This window comes from Schistocerca serialis, chromosome 5, assembly GCF_023864345.2.
Source record: "Schistocerca serialis cubense isolate TAMUIC-IGC-003099 chromosome 5, iqSchSeri2.2, whole genome shotgun sequence".
NCBI classification, from domain to species: Eukaryota; Metazoa; Arthropoda; class Insecta; order Orthoptera; family Acrididae; genus Schistocerca; species Schistocerca serialis.
The window spans coordinates 170,609,618-170,631,314 of record NC_064642.1 but is presented as its reverse complement, the minus strand read 5'-3'; the positions used below and the strand labels follow the sequence as shown (position 1 = coordinate 170,631,314).

Below are 21,697 nucleotides of genomic sequence, written 5' to 3'. Positions count from 1 at the left end.
CTGCGAAGGCTAAACAGTCGACAGTGGTCTTGTTTAGATTTCTTCCTAGTTGAAATCCCTTTAGTATTGATGGCCATCCAACATCCTCGAACTAGCTTATCTAACACACGATTGAAAAGCAGAGGTGAAAGACCATTTCCCTGTCGGACACGTGACTTTATTTCAAACCATTTTCAGAGCTCTCCCCAGAATTTTACTTTCGATTTTGTATTTGTCGATGTTGCTTTAATTACTTCAGTTGGTTTAGATATAAAGCAGTGTATGTCTGTCAATTGAAGCATAGGCTTTTTTAAAACCTACAAAAGTAATTACATATTTTAAGTTCCTGATTTTCCTCATTTCTATCATGTTCTTTAAGTTTACTATTTGTTCTGCACGTGATCTTCCCTTTCTGAATCCAGTCTGATACTCTCCTAGTTGTTTGTCAAATATTTCTTCTGCTCTTTTTAAAAGCGCCTTAGACAAGATCTTATAGGTCACTGGTGAGAGGGAGATTCCCCTGTAATTGCTAGAGTCTGTTTTCTCCCCTTTTTTATGTAGTGGATGTATTAGTGCAGATGTTTATTATGGTGGTAAGCTGTGTGTTGTCCAGATTTCTATTGAGTATTTCTGTTAGACATTGTATCATGTTGTCACTAGAGTACTTCCACAGTTCAGCAACTATATTATCCTCTCCAGGTGTTTTCTTATTTTTAAGGTGTTTTATGATTTCTCTTATTTCTTCTGTGGCTGACGGCTTTGATTCCGGTGGAGTTGGGTTTACAATATCGAAATTAAATTTTTCTTACGTTGGATCACAGTTATGTATTCGGCAATTATTCTACAGTTCTCTGTGCAATTATATTTCGTTTCCTGCATTTTTGCGTCCGTAGAAATTAGATTAGGAGACTGTATTTTTTAGGATACTTCTGAAGGTTTAGCAAAAGTCCCTAGCATTATTCTGTTTGAAGTTGGAGTCTATTGATGCTAGTTGGTCATTCATGCATTTTACTTTGATCTTTTTAAGGCCTTTTGATGCTTGCTTCTGGGCTCCTTTTAGGGAGTTCCTATTTTTTTTTATTTGCATTTCATACGCTCGAAGTTCCTTGTCTTGTCAGGATTAGTTCGTCACACTCATCGTTCCAACAGGCATGTTTCCATTTTTTGGTAAGGAGAGTAGTTTCTTCTGTTGTCTGTACTATGTCTTCTTGAAATTGTTTCCATATTTTAGGTGTTCTCTTTTCCAAAAGTGTCCTGAAAATATCTTTCTTAGTTAATTTCTGAGTGCCAGACTTTTCAGGTTGATATTGGCACTTTATTTTATACGTTGGCCTAATTTTGAATTTAAGATACACTCCTGGAAAATGAAATAAGAACACCGTGAATTCATTGTCCCAGGAAGGGGAAACTCTATTGACACATTCCTGGGGTCAGATACATCACATGATCACACTGACAGAACCACAGGCACATAGACACAGGCAACAGAGCATGCACAATGTCGACACTAGTACAGTGTATATCCACCTTTCGCAGCAATGCAGGCTGCTATTCTCCCATGGAGACGATCGTAGAGATGCTGGATGTAGTCCTGTGGAACGGCTTGCCATGCCATTTCCACCTGGCGCCTCAGTTGGACCAGCGTTCGTGCTGGACGTGCAGACCGCGTGAGACGACGCTTCATCCAGTCCCAAACATGCTCAATGGGGGACAGATCCGGAGATCTTGCTGGCCAAGGTAGTTGACTTACACCTTCTAGAGCACGTTGGGTGGCACGGGATACATGCGGACGTGCATTGTCCTGTTGGAACAGCAAGTTCCCTTGCCGGTCTAGGAATGGTAGAACGATGGGTTCGATGACGGTTTGGATGTACCGTGCACTATTCAGTGTCCCCTCGACGATCACCAGTGGTGTACGGCCAGTGTAGGAGATCGCTCCCCACACCATGATGCCGGGTGTTGGCCCTGTGTGCCTCGGTCGTATGCAGTCCTGATTGTGGCGCTCACCTGCACGGCGCCAAACACGCATACGACCATCATTGGCACCAAGGCAGAAGCGACTATCATCGCTGAAGACGACACGTCTCCATTCGTCCCTCCATTCACGCATGTCGCGACACCACTGGAGGCGGGCTGCACGATGGAGACGGTTGCGAATGGTCCTCGCCGATACCCCAGGAGCAACAGTGTCCCTAATTTGCTGGGAAGTGGCGGTGCGGTCCCCTACGGCACTGCGTAGGATCCTACGGTCTTGGCGTGCATCCGTGCGACGCTGCGGTCCGGTCCCAGGTCGACGGGCACGTGCACCTTCCCACTGGCGACAACATCGATGTACTGTGGAGACCTCACGCCCCACGTGTTGAGCAATTCGGCGGTACGTCCACCCGGCCTCCCGCATGCCCACTATACGCCCTCGCTCAAAGTCCGTCAACTGCACATACGGTTCACGTCCACGCTGTCGCGGCATGCTACCAGTGTTAAAGACTGCGATGGAGCTCCGTATGCCACGGCAAACTGGCTGACACTGACGGCGGCGGTGCACAAATGCTGCGCAGCTAGCGCCATTCGACGGCCAACACCGCGGTTCCTGGTGTGTCCGCTGTGCCGCGCGTGTGATCATTGCTTGTACAGCCCTCTCGCAGTGTCCGGAGCAAGTATGGTGGGTCTGACACACCGGTGTCAATGTGTTCTTTTTTCCATTTCCAGGAGTGTAGATAGATAGTGATCTGAATCTAAATATGCAATCTTAGCAACTTTTACATTGAGTGTCTCTGATGTAGACTGTCTGCTTAGCCGGCCGGAGTGGCCGAGCGGTTCTAGGCGCTACAGTCTGGAACCGCGCGACCGCTACGGTCGCAGGTTCGAATCCTGCCTCGGATATGGATGTGTGTGATGTCCTTAGATTAGTTAGGTTTAGGTAGTTCTAAGTTCTATGGGACTGATGACCTCAGATGTTAAGTCCCATAGTGCTCAGAGCCATTTTGAACCGTGTGCTTCTAGCAACATGGTCAAGTTGTTTCTCCCCAGAGACTGGATTCGGGGATACCCATGCAGTTTGTTTCCTAGGGAGTTTGTTGAAAAATGTAGATTTTAGAACTATGTCATGTTCTCTGCATAAACTAATAAGTATTTCTCCATTTACATTGGTTCTTTTATGTGCAGGGACTTTGCCTACTATGGTTTGGTGATTTGGGCATGTAAGTCTCCCAGCAATATTACTGTGTTTTTGGATGAAATCTGGTCTAAGGTATGCGACAGTTCCTGCCAAAATAATTCTATTTGTTCTTGTTGTGTTGTGTTTTTCTCATTTGCTAGTGCATGTGTATTTACAATGGTATACAGTTTGTTTACTGATTTGAAGAATAATGTTGCATGTCTTTCATTGATAGATTTAAATTGTAGTATTGAGTTTAATATATTTTGGTTTACAATGAATCCTGTGCCAAATGGGGTACATTCTTCATTACTCTTTTTCCCGGCTTCTCTTTGAAGATTCTGAAACCCTCTGAATCAAATAAATGTTCATCAGTATAGCTTTTTTCTTGGAGTGCTGTTATCATTATATTTTTCTGTTTTATAAACTTTATTAACGTTTTAAGTTTTCCTGTTTTTAGAAGTGAGTTTACGTTGAAAGTTGCCAAATAGTTTATATTTGGGTTTAATTTTATTTGTTGCTTGCTTAAGGCAGGTTTCAGGATGCTCCGACTCATCCTTTGCACATTGGTGTAGGCCCTAAGAATCCGAATGCCTGCTTTTAATTTCCTTAGAAATGGGAAATTGGTTGGTCCCTGGGGTAAAATCTCTTACAAGGTGCGTATCCATTGTTGATTGTTTGTTGGTTTATGGTCCGCAGCTCGTGGTCGTGCGGTAGCGTTCTTGCTTCCCGCGCCCGGGTTCCCGGGTTAGATTCCCGGCGGGGTCAGGGATTTTCTCTGCCTCGTGATGACTGGGTGTTGTGTGATGTCCTTAGGTTAGTTAGGTTTAATTAGTTCTAAGTTCTAGGGGACTGATGACCATAGATGTTAAGTCCCATAGTGCTCAGAGCCATTTGAACCGTTTGTTGGTTTATGGGAACAAGTCTCCTAAGGATTCTACTCCAGGTTGTTAGCTCTGGGGAACGGTTTTCAGCCGCCCCACTGGTGGGCAGATGGTGGCCACTTAGCGTCTTGTTTCAAGACAAACGCCAAGTGGATTTTTTTTTCTTTGGTTGCCTCTTCCACTAGTTCCACCGTACCGAGAACTATTCTCTCCACCTTCACTACCGTTGAGGCCTCCACTATAGTCCCAGCAAGGAGCCCTTGCTATATACTAGTGGTCTATAAGCGCAGGAAATTAATTCAAAGATAGGAAGAAATATAGAAATAATTTCCATTTTTAACCAAACTGAGGTTCCTTTCCACACAACACTTGGGGTTAATACATATTTAGTACGTAGGCGGTGTCATTAGTTCCATTTTGTCGAAACGCTATTAATCTATTAAAGAATAGGAAGGATATGAGAGTCGCCATTAAGTAAACGATATGCACACTGAGGATATTCTTTTTATTTATTGTTTCTCTCGTCAGAAAAGCAGCTAGACCGGGCCCTCAAAGAGTCATATTTTGTGTGGATGGTTATCACAACTGAGAAACTGCAAAAGTCGGTTCTCAGCAAGCCGTCGTCTTGAATAGCTTAAGGTGCGCTCCGCTTCAGTTCTCTGGCAGAGCGCAACCACTTTGACAGCCGCAGAGGAAACTCATAAAAGCTGGGTGCAGTCTGCCTACCAGAAGACGTCAAAGCAGGTACCAGCAGCAGCAGAAGTGAACAGCCTCCAGCCATTATCGCTGTAATAACCGCCGCTGCCGCTGCCGCTGCCGCCGCCGGCCGGACGAATGACGCCGCCAAGCGCCTTCCACCCACCCCTACCCACCCATCCCGTCCCCCATAGCTCCCCCTCGGCCTTTCGTCCAGCCACAGTCCTCACACCCCCATCCATCCCCTCGAGATCTCCTCACAACCGAGCTGAGTGACCACCGCTGCCCGAGTAACGTCGAATCGGCGCTGCTTGATTCGAGGAATTCGCCTCTATCACAGGGGCGGCGGTCGAGACTTTAGCGGGAGCATTGGCGGACTGTCAAAGGGACGGACGTTATTCGCGCAACTTTCGCGAGCTGACTGCTGCGTGCAATTACTAGCGGTCGGGTGTCCCACCCAGTGGACAGGTGCTCAAAAGGATGCTCCTTTGCAGCACAAATGGCTTCGACCACACCCCTTCCACTGCGGCGCTCTAAGCCCTGGTATCACCGGCGAGTTTTGTTCCGGTTTCAGGTATAGAGAGGTACGACTTTGATTCATTATGTACAGCGTGAGCCAGCCATACAGTCTGCCTAACAGATTTGACTGTTTGGTTCCAATTAGTCGACGACACAACATGAGCGACACTGAAATGGTAGAGGAAGCTCCTTTCCAACGTCAGTAGAGCAAGAGAGAGAAACTCCTTGACTTTTAAAGGACAGTTAAACGGAATAGTTGTGACTGACAGGCACGACATATCTGTTATAACAGTGGTGAGTTTCTCGGGCGGAGTCAGTAACTGACAGTATCTGAATCACAGTTATTGCTCCCTTTGTCCTAATAGGGAGAACTACGAACTAGGATATCAGGCGAATTTTAATTAAAACGATAGTTCGTTTAGGAGAGGAGACATGTTAACTGTTCCTAGTGAGTTTTTTGGTGTACGAACTGAACTTTGGCGTGTTATGTATTGCTTACAAGTAAATGACATTAACAGTTTGTAAAAACAGTCTAGTGTGCAGAAACAACATAATCTTAGTTGACGCATTTCGCCTTTTTGAGGCATATTGAGAAATCATATAGGAACTGTTGGTAGCGTTTCAGTCATAAGTAGTCGAAATTCTGGTGTGCATCTTAGGTGAAGGCACGCAGTTATGCTTAGATAGGGTCACGCTTCTGATCTTGATACAAATATTGGTATACCAGTATTTGGTATGCCAATGTCTGAATACCGAGGCTGAAAGTGTGGCCGTAAATACAACTGCATACCACCGCCGAAGATGCACACCAAAATTTCGACCACTTACGACTCATGCGTTACCAGCAGTTACTGTATGAATTTTGAAGATGTTTCAAAATAGGCGAAACGTGTCACTAAAACTTATGTTGTTTTTGCAAAGTAGACTACTGAAAATATATGACTGTTGCTGCACAATGGCCATAAAGTGGGAGGACTTATGAATGACATTAAAATTTTATTGCATCTTTCTACAAGTAATGTTATTCTCTACAGTGCAGGCTGTGACAACTTGTAGCTCACGTAATAACAATGATAGTGTTAAACTACCCTACCGCTAACGTTCTGGTTCCATCGGACAAAACAGTTTCGGGTTCACCACATAAAAATATATCATAATTTTTAAAGTTCTGTAATTTTCCCCTTTAACAAACAAAGATGGAGAAATAAAGACCTAAATGTGATAAAAAACACAAGCCCTATAAATAGTCAGACTTCTTCGAATGATAATCAGGGAAACGAGTGAGAAACATTCAGTTCCAAGGCAAGCACTATGTGCCAGACTTAAGCATGGACGAGAAAATTAAGAGCTGACCATCGAATCTGTTTCAGAAAATAACCAGTTTTCCGTGAACTGTTGGTTATGAACAGAATACACTAGTACACTGTCTCATCAAAAATACGAATTGCAAGGTTATGCGTCTGAGTAAAGGTAAGTTCTTAAATTCTGAACGCAAATGTGTAGAGAAACTGAAAATCAAGCTTCGATTTAACAAGGCAAAAATTAAAGCGGGTGAAGACACGTACAATGAGATTGTAAAAAGAGATGAATACCAAACCCTGAGAACATCTTAAATGGCGAGTTTGTAGCAAGCAGCAGGTTTTAGCAACGAACACTTAGTCATTTACGATCAAATTACGACTTTTTTCAACAAAAATGATATTTTTTTTTCGAATTCAAACGTAATGTCCGGTACAGAACGCCAAAAATTTAAACGACCACAATGAAAATGATGGTAGAACACGAAAAATCAACTAACGTATATTGTCTTGACATCGACTCTTAAAATTCTATTAGGTATCGTTGAGCGTAAATAACGTTTCAATACATACTTTTTTTTAAAAAAGTGTATTCGTAAAATCTTACGTCGCCGATAGTACCCGATCTCCCCTGTATTCTCTGCGGTATTGGTCCAGTAAGTATTTTAAACTGTTACCATTAAGAACGATGAAGACCTTTTAAATTTAAGAGACTATTGTTTCTTGCGTTTTCGTTACAGAAACAGTTTCGGGATTATTGGCTACTCATGAACAAAGATCTGTCGAAAATAGCGATCATTCGTTTGAAAGTTCTTTCTGAACTTGAAAACTCAAATTGATGGTAGTGACTCATCCAGCCAGCTATGTACCACGGACAAACAAATGACTACATACGTTCATGATTTTCCTGTTATTACAAGATGTGACTGCGAGCTCGACAACAGTGGTACGTACATTGTTTCTGTCGAGAATGACATCAAGGGTAAACTTAACCAAACATTTATGTGCATAAAGAAAGTAACAGTCTACAACAGTACACAGTTTCACTCAAGCACATAAGAAGAGAACAATCCTTCAAAAATTTTGTATATATTTCAGTTACCCGAAGCAATAGTGTTGATCAAAATATCGTGTGAAGCAATATTTGGAAAAAAAACTACGAGACATGACGTTAATAATATGTGGTTCCTATTAGGTAATATATTGGGCTGGGATATTTATCCAGGCAGCGATAAGTGTTCACATAGCAGAGTAACAGTCATAGACCCTATCTCTGCAGTGTTAACGCTGGAAACCAGCATCTAAGTCACGTGACTCGGGGCAGAAAGCAGAGTTCCTGTCATTACGCGTCTTGTGAAGTGGAACTGACAGTTACAGTTTCTCTCGTTAATAGCTGAAACCAAGCATTGATTTTGACAATTCAGTGAAGTGTACTACAACTCTTACACATGTAGTAGTGCAGTTAACCTACTTTCTCCGAAACTCCTCATAATAAAGCAGTGGTTACGGTTTTTACATGTGGACAAGTTGAAATGCGTTGACAGTTTTTTAACAAGCGACAGAATGACTGTTCTTTAGTGAATGCTATTTTTGCGCTATGAATTCTTGTAGTTCACCCCTTCCACAGGAGTGGAAGGCAAAATAACAATTTCGAACACTGCGTTAGTTTTCTGACGATTTAACAAGAACTTGTGTCAAATGCTTTAGTAAGCTTTTGTAGGAAAGGAAATTCTTTTATTTGCAAACTGTCAGGTATTTACATAAAATAAGCATGTATTTTCTCTGACTTTTGCTTAATGCAGTACTAGTATCGAAACGATATCAAGATAGGAAGCGTAATATATTACAAAACGTTGATTATATTGGTGTAGTGAGCTAGATATTAACTATATGTCGTCCCAAAATCTTAGTCATTCACATAGTCTTACATCTAAGGATCAACATCCATCCTAACTTTCAACTTATGGAAATACCTATGCAAGTGTTTGAAAGTAATTCGCTTACACAGCTGAGGTTTTCCTCACTTTATCTAATCTGTAGGATACAAAACAAGACTAATCGTGGCATATGTGAAGGTCTTTACTTCTGTACCTAGCAAAAAGCCTAACATTTGATGTGTAACAAAAATGTCATAAATTGAGCACTTTAAATGCGTAATAATATGATCGGTTTCGTGCCCCGATTCAAGTGACTCAAATGGTTTCAGTAAAATGACGTCATGGGCAGCCTATGCTATCTATAGTCTATGGTAACAGTAATTATACGTAAGTGGTAATTCCAGAGAATAATGTAGAAAGCCCAAGAGAAAGTGAAACATCGCAAATCAATAAATAAGAAATAAGAGGCTAGAAAAGAGTCAAATTTCCACAAAGCGCTGAATGGTTTGATCTGAAACAAGTTTGTTGGCTATTTTCCGCTGTAAGTATATAATTATTAGTTTTATACATTCAAAACATTTCTCTTGCTTCAGGCAAGAGTATTTAATTTTCGCAGACGTTTCACCTTTTACATCATTAGAGAAAACAGTAGTAGAACTTCTAAAAAAATAAGCACCAGAATACTGACACGCTATTCTCTTTCCCTTCATTCTTTCCTGATCATCTTCGTGTAGCCTCGAAAACATACAGGGTCACCCAAAAGCCCGGTAACATTTGAAAATTCAATACTTCACGAAGTAATATAAGTAGAGATGTAACAATTGCCACATATGCTCTAAACGATATGGGGTTTTATTGAAACAAAAAAAGGACAAAAGTGACCAACAAACGCAATAATGAACATAAGAATTGATTTTTAGCAAAGAAGATGTTCTTTATAATAAATTCTGAACATGTCGGCCGTCACTCATTAAGAGTATTTTGATTAGAATTGTACAGCAAATCGGTAGGTGTGGTGAGAAATTACCGTAAGATGCTGTCTTTCAGCAACCCTAATGAGATCGGCCGATCGCTGTGTAGTTGTGACTTCAGGTTACCACACTCTCAATAGTCATTCAGATTGAGGGCTGGGGACCTGTGAGGCCAAGCATGGCGGAAATGGCGACTCAGCAAGCGATCCTTACCAAACGATGTACGCATGAGACCTTTCACACTTGTAGCAATATTGAAACGATCACCATCCTGCATGGAAGTCGTACCTTCGAGCAGCTATTCAACAGCCAGGCTAGGGATGATGCGATTCTGTTAAAATACCGGCGTACTCGGCACCCATCACGCTGACAGTCTGAAAAGCAGGACCTCGCATTTCCTCGAAGAAAACAGGGTCCGATTACAACTCATGTAGTGATTTCACACCACACTGAGTTTTTTGTCGTGTTATGGGGTAGTTCTAGGATTCCCAGTAGATAAAATTCTGCATTTGTGGGTGTTGACAGACACTCGGAGTGTGAAATGGGCATCCTTGGTCCACAACACGTTAGGTAGCCAATGGTCATCATTCTTCACCTTTTGACGTGCCCACATAGCAAATGCTCTCCGCATCAAAAAATCTCTGGCTAACAGTTCATGATGACTCTGGATTTTGGGTAGCATCATTGGAATGTACGCTTTTAGTGCTCTCGAAACATTAGTTTGTGGAATGTTGGTGCGACATGCGACTTCACAATGTGGAGTTGAACCTGGCAAAGTCTCTCTTTCTTTCTCAACTGTTCGAACAGCAGTAGTGCTTGTGCCCGGTCGCCCACTAAGGGGCCAATCGTACGAATAACCCAGGGCTTTGAACTTCATGACCGTTGTCTTTATGATCATTGTCTTCATGACCATTGTCTACTTGTTAGAAGGCCCTTATTATGGCGATAAGATCGAAAGGCTGCAGGAGCACATTCTCCATTCTGATAGTAAAGATCCCCTTACAGTGCTTTTTCTGGTAAAGTCAACATGCCGCGACTGCTGGCACATCTGACTCCCTTCCCTTCTACAGCTCGTTTTATACACGATTCTCATACGGCGTCATTGACGTCCAGCGCCACCTGTTGGCCGGTTTTTCCACTCGTTTTTGGTTTCAGTGAAACCTCATGTCATTTGAAGCATGTGATTCAGTTCCTCCGTTCAAAAGGGTTCATATGGCTCTGAGCAGTATGGGACTTAACATCTGAGGTCCGTGAATTAGTGCACTTATAGAAGTTAACGGACGATTGAGTCACCCCGCACATCCAACTGTGTCATCTCCAACGCCTGCCCCTTTTTTCCACTTTCCCACAGCTATAAACATCCAACATTCTATAACTTCCCTCCTCTAAAACCCACAACACCACTCCAAATGTCTTAACATAATGTTAATATCAGTATAGTAAGTACCCTACAAATCCCCAGTAGCGCCATTAAAAAAATGTTGCTCACAGGCATGCACATATAAACCTGAAAAACACTCTCACCACCTCACCCTCTCCCCTACCTCTCGCTCTCGCTCGCTCTCGCTCCCTCCCTCTCGCTCTCGCTCTCTCCCTTATACACACACACACACACACACACACACATACACACACACACACACACACACACACACACACAAACACACACACACACACACACACACACACACACACACACACACACACACACACACACAAAGAGAGAGACAGACAGAATGAGAAACATTAAGCACACAAAAGGAAAGACCACACAGGTTGGTAACTCTCATGTCTACAAAGTAGTCAACAGAAGGCAAATACCCAAACAGTTCTTCCACAAATAGTTCGAAGTTGTTACTTCAGTCAGTCTGAAGAAGTCTCACGCAGAAGGGAATAAAACGCCAGTAAATTTAGACATCGTGTACGAACTTCAGATCCGATGTAGCCAAACCCCGAAATTTTAACAGAAGTAAACACCAATCGCGAAAGCATCCATCGTATTAGTATTTTAAATTGTCGCGAGCTTACGCAGTAACTGATTAGGTGAGTGGGAAACGAATTATAAGAGACCCCACTTCGACTCCTACCGCACATGAAAGACAGTAAAAAATTAAGAAGAAGTCACCAGAAATGTAATTCGCCTGATAAGAGGAAGTTTATAAACAAGAAAAGACCGCAGCGCACGGGCAAACCTAAAAAAACGTGGAGGACTAATTTATTCTTCTGTAATTTCACGGAAGATGTACAATTTATATAAAACTGAAGTTTCCAGGACAGCCGGTACCCCGTCTCTCTCAGTCTGAGAAGGATTTGCATTTAGGATTCTGCAGTCAAACACGAATATTGCAGTTATCAGTTTTCCCCGCTATTAACGTGCTGTCTGCCGAATTATAGGGGATCGTAACTCGAGGGGAGATAAATTTCGTTCGAGTGTCGAGCACTTGTCAGCGTTGTAACTGGTTGCGTACTTCGTGATATGGCCAATAAACAATTGCATCCGGATGGAAATGAATTCGTATGTGCCGGCGTCGGTAATTGCTGCCCGCGACAGTTCCCTCGTAATTCTGTGCCCACCGCTGCGCCAGATAAAACTAATAACGTTCGTCACGAGCACTTGGTCACTCCCAGCTGCATGTCCCATCTTCAGCAACCTCAGACGGCTGTCCGTCCATGCTGCTGTTCCTTGTGCTTACAGAAATTATGGTTTTAAATTCCAAGCAACAACTGGCAAGATCCTTGCACTTCGCTTGTTGTAATGTCCGGATTACATGAAAGAACGTCTTCAGAAAAATGCCAAGAATATGGGCCCCTTCTTTCACATAATGTTGACCCAAGAATCAATTTATAACTAAATCTGACCACATTTCGTAAATAATGAAAAGTAGTGTAGAGTACACTCAGTGCTCAACGGAAAGAATTGAAAACGAAAAATGAAGAACGGACCTACATTTATGGTCACAGTTAGGTCTAGAGGGTTCATAATCTGTTCCTTTGAGCGTGTAAATGGTCTTCCTTGTAACAAAATATGGCTCTGAGCACTACAGGACTTAACATCTGAGGTCATCAGTCCTCTATAACTTAGAACTGCTTAAACCTAACTAACCTAAGGACATCACACACATCCGTGGCCAAGGTAGGATTCGAACCTGCGGCCGTAGCAGTCGCACGGTTCGGGACTGAGGCGGCTAGAACCGCTCGGCCACAGCGGTGGGCGCTCCTTGTAACAATGAGCTGATGAGCATGAGTAGCCCAGTCTAACAGCCTACACATATCCACATAAACCTCAAATATATATATATATATATATATATATATATATATATATATATATATATATATATATATATACACTCCTGGAAATGGAAAAAAGAACACATTGACACCGGTGTGTCAGACCCACCATACTTGCTCCGGACACTGCGAGAGGGCTGTACAAGCAATGATCACACGCACGGCACAGCGGACACACCAGGAACCGCGGTGTTGGCCGTCGAATGCCGCTAGCTGCGCAGCATTTGTGCACCGCCGCCGTCAGTGTCAGCCAGTTTGCCGTGGCATACGGAGCTCCATCGCAGTCTTTAACACTGGTAGCATGCCGCGACAGCGTGGACGTGAACCGTATGTGCAGTCGACGGACTTTGAGCGAGGGCGTATAGTGGGCATGCGGGAGACCGGGTGGACGTACCGCCGAATTGCTCAACACGTGGGGCGTGAGGTCTCCACAATACATCGATGTTGTCGCCAGTGGTCGGCGGAAGGTGCACGTGCCCGTCGACCTGGGACCGGACCGCAGCGACGCACGGATGCACGCCAAGACCGTAGGATCCTACGCAGTGCCGTAGGGGACCGCACCGCCACTTCCCAGCAAATTAGGGACACTGTTGCTCCTGGGGTATCGGCGAGGACCATTCGCAACCGTCTCCATGAAGCTGGGCTACGGTCCCGCACACCGTTAGGCCGTCTTCCGCTCACGCCCCAACATCGTGCAGCCCGCCTCCAGTGGTGTCGCGACAGGCGTGAATGGAGGGACGAATGGAGACGTGTCGTCTTCAGCGATGCGAGTCGCTTCTGCCTTGGTGCCAATGATGGTCGTATGCGTGTTTGGCGCCGTGCAGGTGAGCGCCACAATCAGGACTGCATACGACCGAGGCACACAGGGCCAACACCCGGCATCATGGTGTGGGGAGCGATCTCCTACACTGGCCGTACACCACTGGTGATCGTCGAGGGGACACTGAATAGTGCACGGTACATCCAAACCGTCATCGAACCCATCGTTCTACCATTCCTAGACCGGCAAGGGAACTTGCTGTTCCAACAGGACAATGCACGTCCGCATGTATCCCGTGCCACCCAACGTGCTCTAGAAGGTGTAAGTCAACTACCCTGGACAGCAAGATCTCCGGATCTGTCCCCCATTGAGCATGTTTGGGACTGGATGAAGCGTCGTCTCACGCGGTCTGCACGTCCAGCACGAACGCTGGTCCAAGTGAGGCGCCAGGTGGAAATGGCATGGCAAGCCGTTCTACAGGACTACATCCAGCATCTCTACGATCGTCTCCATGGGAGAATAGCAGCCTGCATTGCTGCGAAAGGTGGATATACACTGTACTCGTGCCGACATTGTGCATGCTCTGTTGCCTGTGTCTATGTGCCTGTGGTTCTGTCAGTGTGATCATGTGATGTATCTGACCCCAGGAATGTGTCAATAAAGTTTCCCCTTCCTGGGACAATGAATTCACGGTGTTCTTATTTCAATTTCCAGGAGTATATATATATACATATATATATATATATATATATATATATATATATATATATATATATAATTAGCAGAAGTTTTTTGCTGATAAGAGATCTTGAAAAAGTTTGTGCCGATCGCAGTTTTGCTTCACATTGACAAACGCTCATGCTGAAAGGCTGCGTTTGAAATGTGTGCACATTATTAAAAAAAATGTTCAAATGTGTGTGAAATCTTATGGGACTTAACTGCTAAAGTCAGCAGTCCGTAAGCATACTCACTACTTAACCTAAATCATACTAAGGAAAGACACACACACCATGCCCGAGGGAGGGCTCGAACCTCCGCCGGGACCAGCCGCACAGTCCATAAATGCAGCGCCCCAGACCGCTCGGCCTATCCCGAGCGGCAATTATTAACGTTTTCTGATTTAAAGGAGCATCATCATTTATGAGTAAAGCCTGTATTTGACAGTTTTAATTGTGTATCTCTTGCCAAAACACAATACCATTTTCACGAACGTACCTTGCAATAGCCATTGTGACACAATCCTGAAACAGTGTGTGCACAGGTAGCCAAAGTGGTTAGTGCGATTGCTCGCGTAAAGTGGGAAATCCAGATTCCATTCCCGGTCTAGCACCAATTATCAGGGTCGTCGCTCCACACTGTCCAGTCACATTAATGTGATCACCGCCTATGTTCGACGTCACCATGTGATAATTACTGACAGCAGGTGGCATTACTAGCAGTGGGAGGTATACAGAGTGATACAAAAAGGTGCGGCCAAACTTTCAGGAGACATTCCTCACACACAAATAAAGAAAAGATGTTATGTGGACATGTGTCCGGAAACGCTTGATTTCCATGTTAGAGCTCATTTTAGTTTCGTCAGTATGTACTGTACTTCCTCGATTCACCGCCATGATTTCATACGGGGTACTGTACCTGTGCTGCTAGAACATGTGCCTTTACAAGTACGACACAACATGTGGTTCATGCACGATGGAGCTGCTGCACATTTCAGTCGAAGTGTTCGTACGCTTCTCAACAACAGATTCGGTGACCTATGGATTGGTAGAGGCGGACCAATTCCACGGCTTCCACGCTCTCCTGACCTCAACCCTCTTGACTTTCATTTATGGGGCATTTGAAAACTCTTGTCTACGCAACCCGGGTACCAAATGTAGAGACTCTTCGTGCTCATATTGTGGACGGCTGTGATACAATACGCCATTCTACAGGGCTGTATCAGCGCATCAGGGATTCCATGCGACGGAGGGTGGATGCATGTATCCTCGCTAACGGAGGACATTTTGAACATTTCCTGTAACAAAGTGTTTGAAGTCACGCTGGTACGTTCTGTTGCTGTGTGTTTCCATTCCATGATTAATGTGATTTGAAGAGAAGTAATAAAAAGAGCTCTAACATGGAAAGTATGCGTTTCCGGACATATGTCCGCATAACATATTTTCTTTCTTTGTGTGTGAGGAATGTTTTCTGAAAGTTTGGCCGTACCTTTTTGTAACACCCTGTGTAAGGCGTGTCGGGGGGCGGGGGGCGTGGAACAGTACAGACGCTGTCGTAATGCGGAATCGGAGTGCTTTTCCTGAGGTTCAAAATGGCATGTCATTGGCTTTCCGACCAACGGTGCAAGTATTTCAGAAACGGCTAAGCCGCCTTCTTTAAAGTAAACCGTACACGACTGAACGACTGTATCCAAAACTGGCGCCAAGGCGTCTGTGTTCACCATGGGCCGTAGATAACAGGGATGAGCGACGGTTGTGAAGATGTATATGGGCGAATGGACATGCAACTGTTGTGCAACTGATGGTCCAGATGAATCAACGGGCTACCAACAGTGCCTTCTCAACGACCGTTCATCGAGCTTTGCTACGTACGGGTCTCTGCAGCTGGTGCCCGGTTCATGGACTCATGCTGAGCGTAGTCCATCAGCGACGATGGCAGAAATTTGCACGCTAATACCGCAACTGGAAAAACTGGTAGAAGCCGACCTCGGGGAAGATCAGTTTGGATTACGTAGAAACGTTGGAACACATAAGGCAATACTGACCTTACGACTTATCTTAGAAGAAAGATTAAGGAAAAGCAAACCTACGTTTCTAGCATTTGTAGACTTAGAGAAAGCTTTTGACAATGTTGACTGGAATACTCTCTTTCAAATTCTAAAGGTGGCAGGGGTAAAATACAGGGAACGAAAGGCTATTTACAATTTGTACAGAAACCAGATGGCAGTTGTAAGAGTAGAAGTGCATGAAAGGGAAGCAGTGGTTGGGAAGGGAGTGAGACAGGGTTGTAGCCTCTCCCCGATGTTATTCAATCTGTATATTGAGCAAGCAATGTAGGAAACAAAAGAAATATTCTGAGTAGGTATTCAAATCCATAGAGAAGAAATGAAAACTTTGAGGTTCGCCGATGACATTGTAATTCTGTCAGAGACAGCAAAGGACTTGGAAGAGCAGTTGAACGGAATGGACAGTGTCTTGTAAGGAGGATATAGTTGAACATCAACAAAAGCAAAACGAGGATAATGGAATGTAGTCGAATTAAACCGGGTGATGCGGCGGGAATTAGATTAGGAAATGAAACGCTTAAAGTAGTAAAGGAGTTTTGCTATTTGGGGAGCAAAAAAGCTGATGATGGTCGAAGTAGAGAGGTTATAAAATGTAGTCTGGCAATGGCAAGGAAAGCGTTTCTGAAGAAGAGATATTTGTTAGCATCAAGTATAGATTTAAGTGTCGGGAAGTCGTTTCTGAAAGTATTTGTATGGGGTGTAGCCATGTTTGGAAGAGAAACGTGAACGATAAATAGTTTAGACTAGAACAGAATAGAAGCTTTCGAAATGTGGTGTTACAGAAGAATATCGAAGATTAGATGGGTAGATCACATAACTAATGAAGGTATTGAATAGAATTGGGGAGAAGAGGAGTTTGTGGCGCAACTTGACAAGAAGAATGGACCAGTTGGTAGGACATCTTCTGAGGCATCAAGGGATCACAAATTTAGCACCGGAGGGCAGCGTGGAGGTAAAAATCGTAGAGGGAGACCAAGAGATAAATACACTAAGCAGATTCAGAAGGATGTAGGTTGCAGTAGGTACTGGGAGATGAAGAAGCTTCCTCCGGATAGAGTAGCATGGAGAGCTGCATCAAACCAATCTCTGGACTGAAGACCACAACGACAACAACAGCTGAATGCCTTATTGACAAGAAATTCAAATTACTATGTGGCTGAAGGCCCCAAAAGTAATAACTCAAAATTAAAACTTTTTTTTTTAAGCAATCATCACAATCTGATGAAACCAAGAGAGAAGAGGGCCTCAGACAGTGCTCCAAGGATCGGCCTGGGAAGGTCGCAAAACTTCGTAACCGATGATGCAGCCAGCCAAGAGTTGTACTCACTTAACTGGATGGCAAGTCAAACTAGTGACAGTTTAAATGCAGACCAACACTCTTGCAAAATCTACCTAACGTCTGATAACCAAAACAACGATGGAATGACCCAGGCAAGGCGGAACCGGCGGACACTACTGAGTCTTGAAAATCGGGTATTTAGAACATCCAGAAGCAGAAGGGACCACTATGACCAAAGCAGTCCAAAAGAAACAACATATCCGGACCACAGTCAAGGAGGCTGTCGAACTACACGCCTTACCAGACAGCAGCGGCAAGGCGAGGAAAGGTACACTGTCGCGAAAATACGATAACCTCCAGGGGATGTAACTGGGGCGTTAGCGGCCATTTGGCAGAAAAATGCCGCTAGTTGAACTTCACCAATACACACAAGGAATTTAATGATTAATAATAAGAAGCCCAGTATGGCTAATTAATTTCGCCAACCCCAAACACTCCACTCGTTACTCTTCGTCTCAGCGACCCTGCGAGCAACAACGCTCGAACAAACGGCGTGATCTCAAAATAGTGGAGGTTTCACCACTGGGTTAATGTTCACTCAACTCAAACGTTCTGGGTCCGGTGGACAACGAGGTTGTGGCCCTCGCAACCACAGACCCTCGATCTGGCAGTGCCTGCATGCCGCCAGCAGTCCCGGCCTGTTCTCCCACTGCCGAACCTCCCAGCTGCTCCGTCCCAACCGAACTCCCCGACACACTCCTATGTGGAAACACTTGACGTCCTTCCAAAGGTAGTACCACCGTGCTAGATATCGATAACCGCTGCAGCTGCCACTCGCGGACAGACAACGCTAGCAACCGTAGTGGCGCCTGTAAGCACAAGAGGAAAACAAGACGGCACTATACCTGTTACACGATGCCAACCTACCAACGGCACCCACGCGAGCCGCAACACGGCTCAACTTCGAATTTATTTACCAATACGAGGCCCTTGAACTCTCAATAATGAATATGTTTCCTGGACGGTAAAATACTAACGTAGAGTACAGGTTGTGTCACCAGGATTTAGTGATGGCAACATATGGCACTTTGTGTCTAGCCGGGAGTAGTGCACTGACAGTTGGAGCGATTGAGGTTGACAACTAGCGTAGAACGGGATACTCAGGTTCGAGTCCTGCTCGGCACAAGTTTTCCCTGTTGTCATTCTAATACACATCCGAAGGTGGTGCATATTGGGAACTGTGTATACATTTCCTATACATAAATCTTTATCCAGAATAGAAAAATTTATTAAATAAAGGGTTTTCTAATATTTTATATATATCTTTTAACATGTGAAATCAACAAGCTTAGATAATGCAAGGAATATCAATAAATAATAAACATTTCATTTTAAGCTGAATTTAGAAAGGCTGAGATAGCCTAAGCGTTGACCTCACTCAGATGGTTCTCCCATGTAAACTGAACAAAGCACGGTAAGACTTACGCGAGTATAAAAACAGACAAAAATATTTTTAATTAACACGTGTTGGCAAAATGTACATTTCGCATATAAAGTTTACGTAACCGTCAGTTAACACTTGTGGAAACCATGGAAACCAGAAAGGGGTCTGGACGACTACAAAACACTGAAACATAAACCGCAGAAATATTAGATAAGCGCTTTTAAATAATCACGTAAAGTGCGAATTTCAGCCAAAGAACAGGTAGCAATGTACATAGCTTGATTTTAATCCACTCCTTCTTGCTCACTCACTCACTCAGCCCAGCACATTGTCATTATCACTTCGTGTCTCTCTGCCAGTGTGTACTATCTCACAGCCAGTCTTCTTAATTATATGTCCTACTACAGCTGTCTTTTCTCACTGTTGTTGTCTCCGTTCAAAAATGGCTCAAACGGCTCTGAGAACTATAGGACTTAACTTCTGAGGTCATCAGTCCCCTAGAACTTAGAACTACTTAAACCTAACTAACCTAAGGACATCACACACATTCATGCCCGAGGCAGGATTCGAATCGGCGACGGTAGCGGTCGCACGGTTCCAGACTGTAGCGCCTAGAATCGCTCGACCACCCCCGCCGGCATTGTCTCCGTCTTACTCTCCCTTACAGCCACTATCTCAATCATTCCTTCCCACTACTGCTGTCTCTTCTTACTACCACTGTTTCTCGCTTCTTCGTTGTCATTGTCATCGACACTGTCACTATCGCTGGCTCTCATTCACTTCTGCTTTCTCCGTATCTTCATTTGTCTCCCACATGCACTGTCTCGTTCACTCTTTTCCTGCCACTGTTCTGTCCCTGCCAAATATGTTCCACTGTCACGGTTTCCCTTCCTTTCTTCACAATGCCACTGTCTCCTTCGATCTTTCTATACCACGACCACTATTTACTGTCTCCCATTACTTGTTTGTTTTCCGTATGTTTCCCACTGCCACCAACTCCTCTCTCAGCACAAAACATCCTGAATGTATTTACAAGTATGGGAAAAATTTGAAAGGTGATGAGACAGGTAGAATGAGGCAGTTGGTACCCTACTTTACAGTCGGAGTCTTCCAAAACGGAGCATATTGGCCTTCTGTGTGTTGCGATAGGAACATTGTTTCACTGGTTACCATCTTTTCACTGACGTGAAATGATCTTCATAGGTCAGTAAAATTTTGATAATTTACCTATGTGAACCTGAAATAACTCAAAACTATTGATACGACTCAGACCGGATTTTACATGCCCAAAAATTTTGCATGCGTTTCAGTACTACCACTTGGGGTTCGCAGAAACCTTTTCATGATAGCGGACACTCTTTACATCATATTTTTCCGCTCTTCATCAATTTATAAACTACGCTTTCGTCTCATGCCGGATTGTAGGTGCGTTTGTACGTGTACAATCAGGGTAAGTTTGAACCCTTGACTCTCGGGACTGCTAAAGGCCTGAAAAGACTTTTAAGTTTGTTCGAGATCGAGATCTTAAAAATACGTCGTAAAAATTATTCCATTTGCTGTGCATAGCCGTCTTGGAATCTGCGGCTCGGTCTTGGTACCAAAAAAAAACATGTTTTTCAGAAGTCTTTCGTAAAAAATATATAATTTTGGAAAGGGGAAGATAGCCCTTCTAGATAAACATGTAGAGAATATGCCATCAAAATTTTAGCACTTTGAAGCAGTTAGTTATTTGGATATTTGCTGCTGACGAAGAAAAAATTGTGAGGAACACTTTTTCCGGATTTTCTCAAGAGCCTCCCATTAGCTACATGGTGCCTTCTTAAGCCCTTTAATTCCCACCGTCTATTACATCTAACGCTAAAAGATCCAATTGATTTGTTCCATTTGCCTAAGCTGGAAATGTGTATAGTAGTTACAGTAAGACGGTCGCTGGCCCAAGAGCAGTTCAAAATACTTGAACCTACATTTCTTTCTCCAGTACAACCCGAGGCATGAGCCCCGAAACAATCCTTTTTTTATGAGCGGTGTTTTCGAACATGTCGGTAGCGCATGCTGTCACATGCGTATAAATTATGAACCAGGCTCGAACTTGGTAGGCAGATATAACAGTGACGTAACGAGTTTTACAGATGTAAGCTAGCCTAACCGGTATATTCTTTAAATAAACCTAGGGGTTAATTTCGATCTAGAACACATGGTATAAAGAGACCTACAGCACAACGGGTATCTCAGAACAGCATCTCATAAAGTATCTACACAAAGGAAATCACCGAACGTGTACTTATTCCTCAGTAATTCCACTTTTCCGTGGCCCTGAAGACAAGAATAACCGACCAAGTTGCAAGGCCGCCTTCCACCAAATGTGAGAAACGTGCTTCTCAGGAACACCTGCCCTTTGCTGGATGCAAAAGTGACGTTTGCTTAGGTAGCTTACGATTTCATATCGGAACAATGCACAGGTTCACTATCAAGGCAAGTAGGCAGCACAATTTTTGGGCACTAATTTTCCAAGTTATTCTTAGTTAAAACAAAACGAAGAGTTTTAGTTGAATTACTATTATTATTATTGTTATCTTTATTTTTGTTATTATTAAAACTCACCTATGGTCTAGAGGTAGCGTGTTTGATTAGTTACCAAAGTGTCATGAATCTCGGGACGAACCCAGCTAATGCTTAAATCTAGAACAAATACCCCGTAGCGATGACGACCGAAGACTTCCGGCGTAAGATGTCACAGTCACTCTGCCAACGACCTTCTCGAAG

At 43.8% G+C, this 21,697-nt stretch overlaps 1 protein-coding gene across 1 annotated transcript in view; it reads right to left on the bottom strand.

The window, feature by feature from the left end:
- LOC126481823 (uncharacterized) overlaps window positions 1-21,697 on the bottom strand; it is a 528,043-nt gene that overhangs the window by 295,295 nt on the left and 211,051 nt on the right. The gene's annotated exons all lie outside the window — the stretch shown is intronic.